Raw genomic sequence first — 8,290 nt, 5'->3', positions numbered from 1 at the left:
ATTATAATGGATGTTCCTATTAGGAACATATGCAGGCCAGAAAGGGCTCATCATTTTGCTTCATAATGATTTCATTTTGTTTACAATAATCTTAGAAATGATTTTCTAACTAGAATTACATAAAGAAATTGGTCTGAATTCAGAGGGACTAGATGTATCCGCTTTTGGAATTAAAGATAGGAAAGTATGATTCATGTCTTTCAGCAAATGTTTTGATTAAAAAAATAACTATTGACAGTTTTCCATAAATCATTAATTAAGAGATTAATATTTGATGGGTCAGTAGACCGACTTAGTCTTACCGCAAGTGCACGGTGTCAAAAATAGCACACAATAGCAAGCACGGTTCGTTCCCTCAAGGAGTGCGAAAACTACCACTAACTAATATCAAGACCTAACAAACCAAAATTCAATATTTCAGAGATAGTTGTACTAAGAAAATAAACTAACGAGTAAATAAAGAAAAATTCTAAAGATTGTAAATCAAGGATGTTGAAATATTAGGGCTATGGAATCCATTGTAGGTTAAATCTTCACTTATGTTCTATCACAAAGGTCTCATTTAACTTATGTATAATAGAATTCCTAGCTAGTACATGGAAGATATGACGTTAAATATTTGTCGAAGAACTATCAAAGATTATGTTTGTTCTCAACCTAAAAGGTAGACATCCTACGTACTAACCATACAAGGAATAAATAGTCATAGAATCATCATAAATCAAATATCACCAAGGTTATATATGGACTAATGTTCTTGAGTTCAACAATGTAATATACAATGTATAAGACATCAAAAACTCATAAAACAATCAACCCAAATATGACACAAACATGAAGTTACGCTTTTATTTTCGAAACCATTGTTTAAGAAAACAAGCAATATGGTCTACAAGTTCATCCTTCACCCTAATAACAGATTTAGCAAGACATAGTTTTGTTCAAAGCCATAGAAAATGATATAGAGATTGTTAAGATATGCATATGAATAACACACTACAAAACAAAAGGCTTCTTGGGACGGCTAAAAAGCGTCCCAAGAAGATATTAGTGACGTTTTTCTGACCGTCCCCTGTTCCACCGTCACTAATACTATTTGGTCGTCATTTCTTTTAGGGACGGTCATATTATTGCCTTAATTTAAAAATTTGATCACTAATAGGGACGAGTACTCAATGAGCGTCCCAAATAACCCTCTTTAGGGACGGTTTTGAAAAAACAGTCTGTCCCTAGAAGCTACTTATTTTGTAGTGACAGAAAAAAAAAAATGGCCAAAAACCTAGTTTCTTCCCTCATTCGGTGTATCCTCTAAAGTCCATTCTCACTGACTGGTACAAGCACCTCCACAGCCTAGTACAAATGCGAACACCCATTCCTAATCCTGACCCTTCTCAAAGTCTGACCACCAACCAATTCGTCCCTGACCAGCTAGATTGCCTTGAGTTCACCGGAAGCATCAACATCTCAACCCCCATCCGGCTAACCAACAAAACCTTCTTCCAGAATGACCACACACCCATCTCTATCTTCTGTCCACCAATCATAAATACAACCACAACATCAGCATCAACCTCAACACATAATACATCTCCATTCACCTCCTAGTTATTGTGTACCAACGAAATGCCAATCTGCCAAAATCCATATGTAATTCCATTCAAACACATCAGCCTACAAGCCATCACCTCCACTGGGAATTCAAATCACAGGTTAATACAAGTCTCAACCATCTCCATTTACTACCTGAAATACTACCCATACTCCTGGGAATCCAACACCAGCTTGATTCAGAACTCTACTCCATCTTCATTTGCATCTGCAGATCCACTTACTCCTTGTATTGTCTACTGCCAACTTCAATCAACCGAACCCCTCTTAATGATGTGTTGGTTTCGTAGTCGAGAAACTCAAATTCGAGACCACATCGTCCTGTCTTTCATAATCACAATATTCATTGGAGCAACGCTTTTCTGCATTCAATCAAACACCCACAGAACCATCTGTTTTCGTTGTCCATCACCATTAAATCAAGAACCAATATCAACTGATGTTGAAACCCCCAAATCTCCATCGATCAATCTCATGGAATGAACCCAATCTCCGTTCACAACAAACAAACATCACGACCTATCTTTGCAGTAAGAAAGTTTCAGTCTTGAAGCTTCATCTGCATCTTCATGATTTCATCTTCGTTTTACAACTCAGAACCGACCCAAACAGTCACCATTAATCAAGACCAAAAGTTAGGTCAAAACCAATTTCAGCCGATAACGAACCGTGTAGCTCTGTTGTCTTTGCTGCTGCGTACAAACTCCAACACTACCAGTCTCACGCAGATCCATTGATCTTGCCTCAACATCTGGTTCTCATGAATTTGAGAGAAGAGATTGAACTCCATCTACCGAGAGATAACGAAGAAGATACCATGTAACACCCCGTGTTTTTAGCATGGCACATGCTAAATGATGCGCCATGGCCTGAGATGATGCTTCATTCAAAGCTTCTGTTGCGTTAAGAAGACTAATGCCTAGAGCCAGTATTGCACAATCATTGTGCCTCAAGTCAGAGAGGGCTGGCCGAACGCATGTGGCGCAATCATTATGTTTGTACGCAACCATTATACTTGTACGCAATCATTGCGAATGAACAGTGAAGCAAGTATGTCAATTTGGTCCCTAATTCTAACTTGTAGAAATTGCAAGTTAACATATATAGGGAGGAGTAGTCGGTTGAAGGTGCATATGCGTACTATGCACCAAGTAAGCTTCATAACTTAGACGGAAGAGTATAAATGATGCCTAAGGCTCATTTATAGTTGTGTAGCCTTTCAAAGAGGGAATTTGATGCTTAGGTATCACTATTCCGTATGCCGCGGACCCGATAATGCGCAACCTTTGTGCACGTTGACGGAATGTCCTATACGAGCCAGACCATTATCATTTTTGCTAGGCTACAGCCTTGCAAATGAGTTTGCTTAAGTTTCTGCAATGAGTTGCAGCATTGCCGGTCCTGCACTTTAGACCCTCATATCATCTAAGCTCGGTAGCTCGATACAAGAGATGATTGAGGCCAAGCTTGATGAGGCTTAGTTGCATGCTAGTAAGTGGATGCTCATACTTCCTATAAAGCTACAAAGAGTTGATAAGCGAGGTAAGGTAAGGAATGGCACAGGCTTAAAGCGGTATGTGCCTAAGTCCAAGGAATATTCCTTATGCTTGTACAAGACTCGGCAGTACGACGGTTGGTCAGCTAGATAGGAAATTGAGTAATGAATTCCCCACGTTGAGGCAGAGCCAGAGATGCATTCAAGAATGCATTCACCTCATGGACTTACACTCTTTTGCGGACAAGGGTAAGTTTGGAACGGTGTGGAAGCTAAGTCAGCTGCATCACGTTCCCAGAGCATACTTGAAAGGGAAAATGGACGTGCATTTGCCTAGCTTTAAGGCTCGGATCGTAGCTTCAAAATGGCGCACCGTGGGAGTTACGGCCTGCGAGGCAACGCGCCAAAGGCGTGAATTTTTCGGTCCGTCACAGTTGGTATCACAGCAAGTTCCGAGATAACTCTATTGGCTGTGCGGAGTGGACTCATTAGTAAGTATTTTCCTTAATGGGAAAACTCAAAGTTGGAGAGTAGGCCAACTTTTGCGCGGTGAGAGTTTGTAAATGCTAAGCCATTTACATTGCGAATCGAGTTGAGCTTTTTGAGTGCTGTGAGTTTGCGTGTCCTAAGTGGCACTCCACTTACGAGTGGATATCTAGAAGTCCATCTGGGACGGTGGGTAGACAATGGGACTGATCATCCCCACACGTTGGAAACTGGCCAATGGTGTGCGTTATCAGACCGGGATAGCATCCCACTTACGAGTGGCAACCTGGATGACCGTCAGGGACGGTGGGCAACTGGATCCTATTTCCACACAATACTAGATGTTGTTGGTATCAACCTTGTGAACTTTAGGGACTCCTGAGTGTGTAGTATGGGATGGACATTAGGATACCTTGTCGAGATATCCTTTTGGCACTGGCCAATTGAGATTTTTGGTAACGTTGTGGACTTTTTTTGGATTCCTGAGTATACGATATGAGATGTTTGCTCAGAAGGTCTAAAATGATGTTCACGACAACTTGAAGAAACCCGTGATTTCTGAGCATTTGGTATGAGACTTTTGCCCAGGAATCTAACCCGAAGAGTTTGTCGACAATAATTTTTTGTTTGGAATTTCGGGGAATAAATTCTTTAAAGGGGTGAATAATGTAACACCACTACAAGAAAACTGATCTCTAGCGACAAACACAATACAGATGCAAGAGGTTATTTTTAAACTCTATAGCCCTCCGGCGGATAAAATTATGTAGTCGCATTGGTGTCGCAAGAAAGCATGTGACTAGAGGTTCTCAGCGACACTGTTGTCGCTCGAGTTGTCTTGCTACAATAATCAGCGGCTGTGTAACTAGACCTCCATACACTTCCGGTGACTGGTGCATTTCAGTTGTATGGTTGTAACTAAATATTTATAGCTAGTGAAGTACCATTAGTTACACAATACTCGCAAAAAATGTGTTGTGACTAACTAGCGGCTACCTATATGTTGAAGCACGAGAGATTCAGCGACCGTACTTAGGTTGTAGCACAAGAGCTTCAGCGATGACATTGTTAATGAAGCATAAGAGGTTGAGCGAATACATGTTCGTCATGGCACAACAGGTTTAGCGGCGACATATATGTTGAAGCACGAGAGGTTCAGCGACTACACATAGGTTGTCATACAAGAGGTTCAGCAATAACATTTTCATTGAAGCATGAGAGGTTGAGTGACTACATTTTTTGGTTGTGGCACAACAGGTTCAACGGCTGCATATTTGTTGAAGCACGACAGGCGACTAGGTTCATCGACTACACATAGGTCGTAGCACAATTTAAGCATAAGAAGTCCAGCGACTGCATTTTAGTTGAAGCTCAAGAGGATAAGCAGCTACAGGTCAAGCAGCTTCATGTTCATATTTAGTTGCAAGAGACCATTGAATATAAACTGAACTAGAAATTATATTATATATATAGAGATGTATAGAAATTCAAAACATCTGACATAGTAATATTTAAACAAAAGATCTACTTGGGCTATACTACATATCCCACCGGGTGATTAAGTTCTAACTAGAATGTTGTGCAAAGATTCCATATCTAGTAATGTCAGTCTTTCATTTATTCTTCATCTTCTTCTACTTCATTATGCTCCCCTAATTCCTTATCATTTCGATACTGACCTTCGTGCTCCTTGTTTCTTTTTCCTCGTCCTCGCTATAAGCATCAACCTCATCTTGAGGTTGTTTCCTTCACTATCTTCATTTGGATCCAGTGCATCATCTGGCAGAGCAGCGGAGGATCTTGGCCTAAACCTCAAAAGCTTTCCGTTTTCAATAGGATCACCATGCTTCGTCCCAGCCAAGTCCTTTTACGTCCATTAGCAGACGCATCAGTTCTGGAATAGCAAGAGTAGGATGAGTATCATTCTGTTGTACTGCCACTTTGGGAGGAAAGTCAGACCAATTCCATGATCCCTTCTCATCTCTTTTTTCCTTGAATCGTGCGATAATGTCCTATAAATGAACTTTTCAGTAAGGAATCAACCAAAATCGTCACAAATGACAAACAATTTTCTCGCTGGTGCTATGAGGGACTCTGGAGTGGCAAGGACAAAAATTGATATATATCCTTCAGATCCAAATAGTATTTACATTACGAAAGTAGACATACAAGAATAAATGCAGTGCCGACAAGAGGCTGAAATAAATTTACCTGAACTGAGGCACTGCAGAAGCTTTCCGTTTTCAGTAGCATCACCAGGACACAGAACTGCAAAAATCTGCAACGGATAGTTGATTAGAGATTCAGTCGGATTATCTTATGTATTGACAAGTGGTGTCACTACTCGAATTTTAGAAGTCTCTTGCCATATGTTAAATCATCTGACTAAAGGTACTTCAGGATTTCTACATAACAAGTAGAAGAATGTAGTAATTCAAAATTATACAAACAAGGCTCAATTGATGTCAACAAAAACACACCTTAACACCCGGATACTATAGGCACATGTGGCTTCAAGATATACGTATGTCCCTGGAAATCACAGAACCCAATACAATTAGGCTTCATATAACTAAAATCTTAAAGACACATAAAGAAAAAATATAAAGAAATATGAAGAAATAAGCAAAAAAATATAAAGAAAAAAAAGATAATAAAATCTCCAAATAACTAAAAGGGCAGAAGATCTAATCAGGTATGGAAGGTCAAATCTAATGCAGTTCTTTGTTTTCCGTCCCACAGGAATACGTTCTGGTTATTTAGCTAAAAAGAGGATATTATCTGAATGTCATAAATCCCAGTAAAACAACTAAACGAGTCACCAACTTCTCAAGTTGTGCGTCCTTCTTAAACATTGTTATCAGACAACTTTTTTTTTCTAATGCTATGTAAGTTTAAAACACTAGGATCCCAAAAAGCACAACTGCAGGGACAGTTCTTCTACTCTAATCTTATTGGTTAAGGCGCTAAGCGACAGAACAAAACTGCATCTAATATAATGGTTAAGAAGCTCAAAAACGAATACTACCATCCTAGTTACAGCTGATACATAATTACTCACCGATTCCTTTATGATCGTCTCAAGCGATTGCTTGTTTAGATTATCAATGCTAGAGCATATTGTTCTGAACTTTTCTGGTGGAACCCCACAAATTTCCAACATTCCATCTAGCAACTTTCGGTGATTCAGTTTTATCTACAGCAGAAAAGAGGATCAATCAAACAAGTATTTATACAAAGAACTAATAAACAAGAATGGATGCCTAAGGATCATTTATAGTTGTGTAGCCTTTCGAAGAGGGAATTGATGCTTAGGCATCACTATGTCATGCCGCGGACCCGATAGTGCCCAAACTTTGTGCACTTTGACGGAATGTCCTATATGGACCAGGCCATTATCATTTTTGCTAGGCTACAGCCTTGCAAATGAGTTTTCTTAAGTTTCTATCCCTTCGAAGATGAACTACGGTCTGTGCTTGATCCTTTTAGGGTAGGGAAGGGTACGTAAGCAGCCGCAATGAGTTGCAGCATTGCCGGTCCAGCAGTTTATCCCCTCATATCATCTAAGCTCGGTAGCTCGATGCAAGAGATGATTGCGGCCAAGATTGATGAGGCTTAGTTGCATGCCAATAAGTGGATGCTCATACTTCCTATCAATCTACAAAGAGTTGGTAAGCGAGGTAACATAAGGAATGGCAAAGACTTAGAGCGGTCTATGCCTAAGTCTAAGGCATATTCCTTATGCCTGTACAAGACTCGGCAGTATTAAGGTTGGTCAGCTAGATAGGAAATTCAGTAATGAATTCCCTACGTTGAGGTAGAGCCAGAGATGCATGCAAGAATGCATTGACCTCATGGCCTTACACTGTTTTGCGGACAAGGGTAAGTTTGGAACGGTGTGGAAGCTAAGTCAGCTGCATCATGCTCCCAGAGCATGCTTAATAGGGCAAGTGGACGTGCATTTGCCTAGATTTAAGACCCGGATCGTTGCTTCAAAATGGCGCACCGGGATAGTTACGTCCTGCGGGGCAACGCGCCAAAGACGTGAATTTTCCGGTCCGTCACATACCACCTCGGTTTGGCTGTAGCTGTTTGGATGATGACGAATTTCATTCAAGTATGAAGCTCTCAGAGTTCATTTCTCTGTTGTTACCAGCTTGAATGAGAAAGAAAATGAAAATTTGTTTTTCTTGTTTTGATTGGGAAAGATGAGGTGGTGGAGAACTGGCCACGTATCACTTCTTACTCTCTATCCGCTGGTGGGTCGGGCTCGTCTACAGACAACTTTGTAACTCCCTGGCCGTGAAGAAATATAGCCAAGCGGGTCGTTCTCGCAAATGCGGTTTAATTCCTTTTTTAGCCATTTATTCCCCAAGAGAATAGAATTGCTTGTATCTCCTGTAAAAACTCTAAAATATAATTATTAGTGAGATATTGAGACCTAGCTGATATAAATGTGGGTATAAAATATAATCCAAGTGGAAAACCATCTGACCCTGGGGTAGTCCAGGGAGTCATTTGGTTTATAGTATCAACAATTTCCTGCTTAGTAACAGGTCTAAGCAAGTTAAGATTGTCAATATCAGAAATGCATGGGTCAATGCAATTAAGAAGTTCAACATTCCTGTAAGGATTAGCGGTAGTTCTAATAGATCTGAAATGGTTTATCAAAAGGGTGTCAAGATCAGATCTCTCGTTAAC

The 8,290-nt window shown here is 40.2% G+C and overlaps 1 long non-coding RNA gene across 1 annotated transcript; it reads right to left on the bottom strand.

The window, feature by feature from the left end:
- Positions 1-5,179: 5,179 nt before the first annotated feature.
- LOC113326660 lies at positions 5,180-6,914 on the bottom strand. The gene is made up of 4 exons (XR_003348457.1): positions 6,651-6,914; positions 6,070-6,121; positions 5,801-5,867; positions 5,180-5,601 (listed from the first exon to the last, which is right to left on the bottom strand). It is a non-coding gene; the product is annotated as an uncharacterized LOC113326660 (long non-coding RNA).
- Positions 6,915-8,290: the final 1,376 nt, after the last annotated feature.

This window comes from Papaver somniferum, unplaced genomic scaffold, assembly GCF_003573695.1.
Source record: "Papaver somniferum cultivar HN1 unplaced genomic scaffold, ASM357369v1 unplaced-scaffold_10, whole genome shotgun sequence".
NCBI classification, from domain to species: domain Eukaryota; kingdom Viridiplantae; phylum Streptophyta; class Magnoliopsida; order Ranunculales; family Papaveraceae; genus Papaver; species Papaver somniferum.
The sequence above is the reverse complement of the archived record's forward strand: the minus strand, read 5'-3'. Positions and strand labels throughout refer to the sequence as shown.